The sequence below is a fragment of the Palaemon carinicauda genome, chromosome 6 (genome assembly GCF_036898095.1).
Source record: "Palaemon carinicauda isolate YSFRI2023 chromosome 6, ASM3689809v2, whole genome shotgun sequence".
NCBI lineage: Eukaryota > Metazoa > Arthropoda > Malacostraca > Decapoda > Palaemonidae > Palaemon > Palaemon carinicauda.
In genome coordinates, this window is record NC_090730.1 from 112,436,845 (window position 1) to 112,449,344 (window position 12,500).

Genomic DNA, 12,500 nt, shown 5'->3' on the forward strand with positions numbered 1-12,500 from the left:
AGATTTAATAGCTTTTACTTTTTTTTTTCTTTTTTGCTTTTGTCTTTTTGTTAATGGGGTTCAAAAAGTTTTCACAAATGAAAGCACGATAATAAAATAAATTTGAACAGAAACACTACAAACAAGCATTGTATTGAACAATCAACAGAAAGATAAATAACAGTTGGGGAGAAGTCCTATTATTAAAGCAAATTAAATCTTCATAATAAGAAAACATAACTTACATCAGTGGTCAAACTACAGACGAGTGACAAATCCTCAATATAATTCCTTTGTTTTGTTTGTTTAAGCATTAACCATGTAATTAATTTATCAAAAAGCATTCGTGTCATCATTACAAACAATGTGTCAAAACAGTATTAATGCTCTTCTCAATCCCCTCCACGGTAAAAAAGATTTTTGTCATTTTTATTGTGTGATTTCCGCACTATAATGTCGGAATAAAAGCGCTTCATCGATAATGGCTGTAATGTACCACTTACTTATTTGCGGGTATTGGTAAGGAAATTATGTAGCGAACATACTTTCATTATAAATTTACAAAAAAAGCCAAATCTCGATAATTTCATACTCCTTATTTGAATGGTAACATAGTTGTTAACCATAGATTGTTTTGCAATTGGAGTTCTGCCATCATGTCAATAGTCTTAGAAAAAGCTAGCAAGACTACAGAGGATCCTGAAATAATTTTACCACTCCTTATACTCTCAGCGGAATAAAAGAACAAAGATAGAATATGATAGATATTTAATAGAAAAAGAAATATATATATTTTTACATACCAGAGAGATTCCAACAGGACGAGAACAACTCAAATTTCAGGGAAAAACAAGGCCAAATTTCCATTCCTGTCTACGCATGTGAATGATTATTCATGTGAAATATATTGCTTGTTTTTGGTATTTTGTTCGCAGTGTTTTAGTCTTCAAAACTCAAACTGACAAAGGAGAAAAGTACGTAAAAAAATGTTTGCAAAAAGGCGTCAGGATAACATTATGTTGATACATAACTTTTTAGGAAATACTTGAGTATTTTCTAGACTTTTATCTTGTAGCTGAAAATGAGCACATCGTATGCACCAAATTACATTATAAATCTCTGTAATTAGTAGCTTAAGAATTTATGACAAATATACAAAAAACATTATACACAAGCGCTTCTCCTTATTATCGCTTTGTTAGGAATAATATCAAAACGTTATACCAACTATTAATTCTTTGTTTTATAGGCTATTAATATGCATTTCTTGGCCGTGGATAATTGATTTTTGCTGATAAAACCCTACCAAAACATCGGATATGAGTCACATATTGGAAATATGTATTCGAAGCCACAGCCTAATTTGCAAAAATATGCAATAATGTCTAATGTGAATAATAATGGCACTTACCAGAGTAAATCTAAGAAATTGAAAGGGTAACTTAGCTAAATTTAGACGCACCCAGAGATAGACTATGTAGACGTCATTACGGAAGGCACCCCCACTCATTGATACTCTACTGTAGTATGACTTAGTTACTAGAAACTCCAGTCGTATAGCCAATTTATGATTGAAGACACACAAACAGCTACCCCATACACTTTTTTTTCTCTCTCTCTCTCTCTCTCTCTCTCTCTCTCTCTCTCTCTCTCTCTCTCTCTCTCTCTCTTTATATATATATATATATATATATATATATATATATATATATATATATATATATATATATATATATATATATATATATATATATATATATATATATATATATATATATATATATATATATATATAAGGAGATCAGTAGAATAGGTAAATTGTTAAATATGGTTGAGGTTGATGAAGCTAGTCAGTAAGATAGCTTGCAGTCAAGAAAAAATCTGTCATCTCTTATTGTTATTGTGAAAATTTAGAAATATATTGATATAACCAAAAGCAGTCTTGCAGCCACGAGGACAATTTGCCAGGCCTGCCATAAGTGAAGCACCGGACAGCAGTCACGTAGAATAGATTGGCTTTGACGTATGAATGCTCTGCTGTCCTCCTCCTGTTATTGGCGTGTTTACTATTGTGAATGGAAAGTTTGCTGGGTATTACGTCTGATGTCATAGTTAACGTAACAACTAGCCTCTCTCTGGGTGCGTCTAAATATAGCTAAGTTACCCTTTCAATTTCTTATATTCACTCTGGTAAGTGCCTTTATTATTCATATTAGACATTGCTGCATATTTTTGCCAATTAGGCTTTGGCTTCAAATACCTATTTTCAAAATGTGACTCATATCCAATGTTTTGATAGGATTTATCAACGAAAATCAATTGGGCACGGCCTTGAAATGCATAGTAGATATTTTTATGATTTTTACCTCGCCTATAGTTTCATAAAATGTTAGTATTTCGGAGTATACAAAAATACAACTGTCATGAATATATACATTAAGTGAAGTCCATAGGTCTGACATGAAGTTAACCAGCCATTCACTGGTCATGTACAGGGTGTCCCAAAATAATGTATACATTCTTTGGATTGTTAAATTTTTTTTAATTTATTGATATTAACGTGAAAAACAGATTCACAGGGGAGAAACAATACACATTTAAAGATTCTGAGAGTTCACAGTGAAAAAGTAAGGATACATGGGGCAATTGGAGAATGTTAAAAAAAAAAAAAATCAGCTCACTCAAAGTAATCAAACTGGTTGCCGTTCTGCTCGATACACTTTTCGCATCGTGAAAATATGGAACTACAAACTGCTATTAGAATTTCTCTCGGTATCTGAGCACATTCTTCTTCAATTGCCTCTCTAAATTTGTCTATTCTTTTAGGTTTTCTGCTGCGCACGCTTCAAAATGCGATGGACGCTCGATTTTGGGATACCTGTTTCACGGGACAGTAAACGAACAGATTTTCGTGGGAAATTCTGAACCTTAGCAATAACACATCTTGCTCTTTAGTTTGGCTTGTCAGTTCTTTTTTGTCCTGAATGTCCTTTTCTCATGCACTGGATGGTCCCATGATTCTCAAAGTTATCTACTATTCTTGGAATGGTGACGCATGTTGGGGCATGTCTATGGAACTCACGTAAATCGTCTTTTTAGTTCAGCTTTATTTTCACATTTACTGAATGTTTTCAGAAAAAATTTTTTTGCTCGAACGTAAGCCCAGTATCTGTCATTTTTACTCCAAAATCAAATCTCAAATAGAAAAAAAGTTTATTAGCTATTGGAAGTCAAAGAGTGTATACATTCGTTTGGGACACTGTATTTTGGCTGACCCAAATTATTAGAGCTTCACTTTTTTTTTTTTTTTTTTTGGTATTCCAGGCGATAAATGGAAAAAGGTACCTATATCACTTATATCATTTGGAAGAGGTTAGTGTTCCCATGATATTAATATGAATATGAGCAAATCCGCAATCATTTGTCTTTAATTTTCCTATCCCAGATACTGTGTGCCTTGTAACATTTGACATTCAACAGAGAGGACATTTGGGAGCCCATTTCTTGATGCATGTCTTAAATACCATCCAAATATATCCCTCAGTTAGAATACAGGCAGTCAATTGTTGTGTCTCCATCATCAATAATAAAATTCATCAACCATAAGGAGGAACTTTCTTGTTAGAGGCGCTGTGGGTCTTTTTCATCCTTCTTAATTTCTGTTATCTTGAGGGTATGATATCCAGGTTTTGACAGCATTAATAGTGTTCCTCGAGAGGCCATCTGAGATGTTTGAAGAGCTCGTCAGATGCCTAATGGTGCAAGAGTACTTAGTAACAATTGCTGCTGTTTGCATGCTGACTAACAATCTGCCTTTTTTTGTGAAGGAGTGAATTAGGAGCTCATGGTTCATTTGCACCAGGAATTTCCATATCTCAAGCCTGCCTCTGAAAATAAGGCAAAATAACATGGTGGACTGAGAGTAATTCTCTTTCGAAGTTGAAGTATATCAGTCCAGTGAAGATAACTTATTTTGGAAAAGTACTAGTGGTCAACGAACACCTAAATCCGGCTAAAGTACTACAGTCATTACTGTGCTAATTGCATTCATGGTCAGTGTAAGGGACTTATTCGGAAGATAGAATATTACTTCTGCGCAAGTAAGGGTTTTTTGTCTTCTTGAAACGTTGTTTCTTAATTATCTGAACGGCATTAGGTTTTGGGTTTTCCTTGCAAGGATTTTTATATGGAAGACATGGTGCTGGCCAGGTTAGGTTAAAATGATAATTGATTAGGCGAGACAACTGTTGCAATTCCTTAATGTTCCCTTGCCATAGGAAATATACAACAGTTTGAACGATTGTTGGCTACCACTTTTGGGAGTTATTTGATGTCCGAGATTTCTAGTGTATTTTTAAAGTCATTCACACTTATCTTGTCAGACATTTAACCTGCTGTGTCTGAGTTTCTCAAGAACCTGCTTTTCATCCCTAAAATGTTGCTTAGAGTTGTGGCCGGGAATCAGGATGCAGTCAATATAAAGAACGTAACATGGTAATTCTCCGAGGATATCGTCAATAAGGCGTTGAAAGGTGATAGGCCCACCAGCATTTCAGAGGCAAAAACATTTGTAGTTTTAAGTATGTCTCAAATTTGATGATGTTTGTTGTCTCTTCAATTACCTTCAGGAAATAGATTTTTGAGAATATTCTTGCCCCTTTGATTTTGTTAATTATGTTTCATTGTTGAGTAGGCAGTACAAGTCTGGTACTGTTTAAACAATAAATCAATGTTAGTCCTCGCAGGTCTGCCATATAATGTCTCCTTGAGACAGCATGTGGAAGGGATATGCCCATGGGCTGGAGGCTTTCTGGCAGATTCCTGCCGGTTCCATGTCCTGGAATAATTGCTTTGCGTGGGCTAATTTGTGTGGAGCCAGCCATCTGAATGGGGCATACACATGGGATCCCTCTGTGATGATAAGTTATTTGTTGTGGTGTTTCGTTGAATACACAAGGTCCTGCTGAAAGTCCTCTTTGAATAATTTTGGGGGAAATTTATAAATGAGGCGAAAGATTTCTGGAGCTTTTTGCTGCCCTTGGAATGATGGGTAGGGTGAAAGATACGTCTAGAGTGATGAATGTCTTGTTGTATGGTTTGCCAGTGAATGTTACTTCCAAGTTTCCGGTTCCACATATCTTTTGTGAGGCACCATTGGGAATAGACACATGGTTAGTGTTAAGGGATGAATTCAATCATCCATGTGGGGGGACTAGGATTAACAAATTGTATGCTCCTGTATTCACGATGAATTCCTTGCTGGACATCTCATCGGTAATGTAGAAACATAGAATAATTTTTTTGTGTCCTGAAAGAAAGACATAAAATAATAGACTTGTTTCGATGTCTAGCTGTCACTGAGGGTTAGCTGGATGACCATCTGTTGCACCTCTGCTTTGTGTATTCTTAAAGAATGCACCATTGCTCGCACTTTAATGCCTCACCGTAAGCAATGTTCACTGGATCGTTGTCTGTTACTTCATCCTCTATAGGTTGTGAGTGTATGGGAGGCACTGCTTCGTATCTTTGAGTGGGTTTTGCTGATGTTTGGGCATGGTAAATCTCATCTATCATATGCAGAAATCCTTGAGGGACGTGGTGAATGCATGGGAATTACCACAACCGTTTTTTTGGGGTATCTCTGTCATCTAGAGTCGTCTTTGCTTGATGTCAGAGGCAAGTATTGTTACTAGTCATGGAAGTTGCTTGTAGGGATGTAAGGGCAGTTGATCACCTATTGCCATTTCTGTATTTATCCAAAAACCTCCTGACTCTGAAGGATGGTGTCAGTCCTTAGTTAGTCCTTCAGAGTTCATGGTTGATGGTGGAGCGTCTCGCCTAACCACTCTACTGTTTGTTTGAAGATGTTTTGATGGTTGGATTTAAGAATAGCATCAGCCTTTTGTGACAATGATGTAATTATCTTGACCTGGAGATAGTTTGGGACCTAAAGAAGACTCTTCTGGTTTTTACATTTGAAAGGTGGAAGGTGGATAGAAGTAAAAATGGGGATGTTGTTGTGAGAGTTGGTGGTGTCAGGCATCGTCAGCCTCTCTGGAGTCACCAATTTGTTGGTCAGGTTTTGTATTGAAAGGCTTGCTGGGTCAAAAAGATAATTTACATAGAAATCTGATGCAAAGTTACTCCTTTCGAACGGATATTTTTACTGATAAAACGGTACAAGATTTCAATCAAGGAGTGTTTCTACACATTAAAATATTTTTAATATATTATATTTGCTTGCACAAAACCATATGAATCTTCTGAATTAAAAGCCCCATGTGCATTGTTGGATGTTATTTTATGTTTTAAAGACAAAACGCCGTCGTTCCCTGAAGAGGCAAAGATTTGTTCATGTTGTCTGATGATTGGTTATTTTTCTATTTTTCTATAACTTTTCTTCTTTTTTTTTTTTTTTACTGTCCACGAAATATATTTTGGTGACCAGAATATCGCTATGAGATGCTGGGAACCGCCATTCTCTTTAATTGTTTTGGAATGATATGATGTAATTTTAAAGCAACACTTTTGTTGCTATAAAATGGTAGAATAAAACCCAACAATTTGCTAGAAAAAGCTAAGTTTATTGATGTATAGACGAGTAAGTTAATTCAATAGCATATAGTATGGTCACAACGACCACCCGGACTGTTCCGAATAGTCTAGGACTTGATCCGGGGTGATCCTGGCAGAATTCCGTAGGGTCTCCAGGACGGTCTTTGGAATCTCTTTACAGTCAGGGAAGGTTGGTGATAGTAGGAGATGTCACCCAAGAAGATTTGCATACAAAAAACATCCCGGGTGAATCTGGATGTCCGGACAGTCCGTGTCATTTAAAAGCTGTTCAAAAATTATCTCCAATGTTTCTCTTAAAGGAATATTAGTGAACAAACTTTCTATATCGAAGCTGCACATAACATAGATATTCGCATCTTCAATAGAATTTATCAAGTCTTTACTAACATTCCTTTAAGAGAAACATTGGAGATAATTCTTGAACAGCTTTCCCCTAACCCAAAGGACATTTTCGAGGGTTTCAATAAAAAACAACACAAATTACAATTAGAACTAGCTACCACTACATCCACATTCATGTTTAATAACAAGTTATATGAGCAGGTAGATGGAATATCAATGGGATTGCCGTTTGGACCAACCTTGGCAAATATATTTCTATGTTATTGTGAAGGGTAATGGTTGAATGATTGTCCTGTGGAATTTAAGCCTTTTTTGTACCATCGATATATAGACGATACATTTTTACTTTTCAAAAATTTAGATCACATAAACTAGTTTTTAGATTATTTAAATACAAAGAATCGTAACCTAAAATTTACTAAAGAAAAAGAACAGGATGATACTTTGCCTTTTCTCGATGTCTTGGTCTCTTGGAAGCATAATACTTTTGAAACCTCAGCATTTCGAAAAAACACTTTTACAGGACTAAGCACTCATTTATTGAGCTCAGAACCAGAAAAATCTACAAAATTAATTTGATAAAAACACTGTTATATAGATGTTATCAGGTATGTTCAACTTATCTGGTGTTTCATGAGGAAGGAAATTTTCGAAAATTATTTTTTTATTACCAATGGGTTCCCTCTGAACCTCTATTATAATCAAGTTAGGAAGTTTTTAGATAAAATTTACAGTCAAAATTTAGCAAATCAAACAGACATTAAGAAAAAAGTTATATATCTCCTTTCCGTACTATGGTTATGTTTCGAAGACACTAAAAACAGAGGTTATGAGTGTTGTGGGGAAATGTTATCCCAACATAGATTTAAAACTAATTATTACTAACAAGTTCTTAGTTGGCTCACTTTTTAAATATAAGGAGAGTGTACCTACACCCTTGTGATCCGGTGTCATATACACTTTTCGATGTGCACTCTATAATAAGTGCTACACTAGAAGCACATCTAGACAGCTTCAGTGTAGGATTTTGGAGCACATGGGGAGATCGGTACGAACCAATATACCTTTGAATAAGAAAACAATTTCAGCTTTTTATGACCACGCATTTAAATCTGGTCATGGCATTTCTAAGGAAAATTTCAATATTACAGACAGACATAGTAGAGTTAGCCAACTGAGAATCTTGGTGTCTTTATACATTTTTAAGACAAAACCCAGCATGAATGAGGGCTTACCTGTTCAGTTGCTGGTGACCCAATGATCCGTCTGGTCTGTGGGTTGCTGGTCTGGATGGGTGGTCATCGTCTCCTGCGGGTGACTAGGTATATTAGTGATCGAGCCTTTCATATAGTTATATAGTTATATGTGTAATAAGTCTTTTATACGGTTTTATGCTCCTTCATTGGTTAATTTTAGAGCTTGTTCGTCAGTTCATGCAAGTATATCTTCCTAACTATGTACTGAGGATATTTGTATTAGTTTTAATAATTTTACATATGATAATTGCAGATAGGCTGAGGGTGACAAAAGTTATGTCGAAAGCTCCCAAATAAAGAAGATGATAGCAGCATTGACTATTTTATTCCTACTATATATATATATATATATATATATATATATATATATATATATATATATATATATATATATATATATATATATATATATATATATATATATATATATATATATATACATATATATATATATATATATATATATATATATATATATATATATATATATATATATATATATATATATATATACTTAGGAAGCTGGTCTAGCATATGTTAAATAAGTTGATCAAGCATCTTATTTTTGTTTTTATACGTGCATTGAAGAGGTGAATAGCCAACTCTTGAGATGAATTCCTCTCCTATAGGTATAAGTCTGTTATGTAAATTACGTGAGATTTTCATCGTTAATTTCAATGTATTTTTCATTCAAGTCAGCATATGTAAATTTACATTATTTTTAAGAATTGACTTTTTATTTGATATATTTATGTTACGAAGTCTTACGTAACTGTTTGAGAGTGTTATGCGATATGAACAAGGGCTTATGTAAATGTTTTTTTACATCTTCATGTGGTATTGCGACATGTTTGTGAGAAAATATGCAATTCTTTTGTCTAACACGGGCTTTGCAAGTATCTCGAAAATCCCAGTTTTAGATTGTATCTTTTTTTTTTTCATTTCCGAGAACGATGGGTGGGCGTAGCTCTTGTCTTTGTGTGATTTCGCCGGGGGCTCTGATCCCGAGGTCGTTAAGAGAATCCAGACATTAATGTATCAAAAATATATATGGCTTATTTGAATATGAAAAACACGTAAAAAAGTGCAAAATTTATCATTAATAGAATGCCAAGTAACAAACTACCAATTAGCTACGATGGTGAAGATGGGTTGATTTCAATTCTAAGTACAAAATACCTGAATTCGACAGGTATAAGTACAGAAGAATTGTCATTGACTTTTATCTTTCTTCGTGGCCAAGTGGGTTAGTCACTGTCTGTACAAGCTTGCCGACCAGGGTTCGATTCCCGGCCGGAGCCAAGCTCTTGTCTTTGTGTGATTTCGCCTGGGGCTCTGATCCCGAGGTCGTTAAGAGAATCCAGACATTAATGTATCAAAAATATATATGGCTTATTTGAATATGAAAAACACGTAAAAATGTGCAAAATTTATCATTAATTGAATGCCAAGTAACAAACTACCAATTAGCTACGATGGTGAAGATGGGTTGATTTCAATTCTAAGTACAAAATACCTGAATTCGACAGGTATAAGTACAGAAGAATTGTCATTGACTTTTATCTTTCTTCGTGGCCAAGTGGGTTAGTCACTGTCTGTACAAGCTTGCCGACCAGGGTTCGATTCCCGGCCGGAGCCAAGCTCTTGTCTTTGTGTGATTTCGCCTGGGGCTCTGATCCCGAGGTCGTTAAGAGAATCCAGACAATAATGTATAGAAAATATATATGGCTTATTTGAATATGAAAAACACGTATAAATGTGCAAAATTTATCACTAATTGAATGCCAAGTAACAAACTACCAATTAGCTACGATGGTGAAGATGGGTTGATTTCAATTCTAAGTACAAAATACCTGAATTCGACATGTATAAGTACAGAAAAATTGTCATTGACTTTTATCTTTCTTCGTGGCCAAGTGGGTTAGTCACTGTCTGTACAAGCTTGCCGACCAGGGTTCGATTCCCGGCCGGAGCCAAGCTCTTGTCTTTGTGTGATTTCGCCTGGGGCTCTGATCCCGAGGTCGTTAAGAGAATCCAGACATTAATGTATCAAAAATATATATGGCTTATTTGAATATGAAAAACACGTAAAAATGTGCAAAATTTATCATATATATATATATATATATATATATATATATATATATATATATATATATATATATATATATATATATATATATATATATATTTATATATATATGTATATATATAAATATATATATATATATATATATATATATATATATATATATATATATATATATATATATATATATATATATATATACCTAAATCTATATATATATATATATATATATATATATATATATATATATATATATATATATATATATATATATATATGTGTGTGTGTGTGTGTGTGTGTGTGTTTGTGTGTGTATATGCATATATATATAAATATATATTTACATATATATATATATATATATATATATATATATATATATATATATATATATGTATATATATATATATGTATATATATATATATATATATATATATATATATATATATATATATATATATATATATATATACAAGCTTGCCGGACCATGGTTCGATTCCCGGCTGGTCACAAGCTTTTGTCTTTGTGTGATTTTGCCTGGGGCTCTGATCCCGAGGCAGTTAAGAAATTCCAGGTCTCAATGTATAGAAAATATATATGGCTTATTTGAATATATATATATATATATATATATATATATATATATATATATATATATATATATATATATATATATATATATATATATATATATATATATATATATATATATATATATATATATATATATATATATATGTCACGGCACCTCCCCCAACTTTTGGGGCAGCTGACATCAACAAATGAAACAAAACAAAAAGGGGACCCCAACTCTCCACACTCCTCCCAGCCCGACAAGGGACTCAACCGAGCTCAGCTGGTACTGCTAGGGTGCCACAGCCCACCCTCCCCCGTTATCCACCACAGATGAAGCCTCATAATGCTGAATCATCTACTGCTGCTACCTCCGCGGTCATCTAAGGCACCGGAGGAAGCACCAGGGCCTACCGGAACTGTGTTACAATCGCTCGCCATTCATTCCTATTTCTTGCACGCTCTCTTGTCTCTTTCACATCTACCCTCCTATCACCCAGAGCTTTCTTCACTCCATCCATTCACCCAAAACTTGGCCTTCCTCTTGTACTTCTCCCATCAACTCTTGCATTCATCACCTTCTTTAGCAGACCACCATTTTCCATTCTCTCAACATGGCCAAACCACCTCAACATGTTCATATTCACTCTAGCTTCTCACTCATTTTTTACACCCTTTCTCGCCCTCGCCACTTCGTTCCTAACCTTATCTACTCGAGATACACCGCCATACTCCTTAGACACTTTATCTCAAGCATATTCAATTTCTGTCTCTCAATCACTTTCATTCCCAACAACTCCGATCCATACATCACAGTTGGTACAATCACTTTCTCATATAGAACTCTCTTTACATTCATGCCAAACCCTCTATTTTTTACTACTCCCTTAACAGCCCCAACACTTTGCAACCTTCACTCACTCTCCGACACGCATCTGCTTCCACTCCACCATTTGCTGCAACAACAGACCCCAAGTACTTAAACTGATCCACCTCCTCAAGTAACTCTCCATTCAACATGACATTCAACCTTGCACCACCTTCCCTTCTCGTACATCTCATAACCTTACTCTTACCCACATTAACTCTCAACTTCCTTCTCTCACACACTCTTCCAAATTCTGTCGCAAATCGGCCAAGCTTCTCTTCTGTGTCTGCAACCAGCACAGTATCATCCGCAAACAACAACTGATTTACCTCCCATTCATGGTCATTCTCGTCTACCAGTTTTAATCCTTGTCCAAGTACTCAAGCATTCACCTCTCTCACCACTCCATCAACATACAAGTTAAACAACCACGGCAACATCACACATCCCTGTTTCAGCCCCACTCTCACCGGAAACCAATCACTCACTTCATTTCCTATCCAAACACATGCTTTACTACCTTTGTAGAAACTTTTCACTGCTTGCAACAACCTTCCACCAACCCCATATAACCTCATCACATTCCACATTGCTTCCCTATTAACTCTACCATTCGCTTTCTCCAGATCCATAAATGCAACATACACCTCCTTACCTTTTGCTAAATTCTTCTCGCAAATCTGCCTTACTGTAAAAATCTGATTCATACAACCCCTATCTCTTCTAAAACCACCCTGTACTTCTAAGATTGCATTCTCTGTTTTATACTTAATCCTATTAATCATTACTCTATCATACACTTTTCCAACTACACTT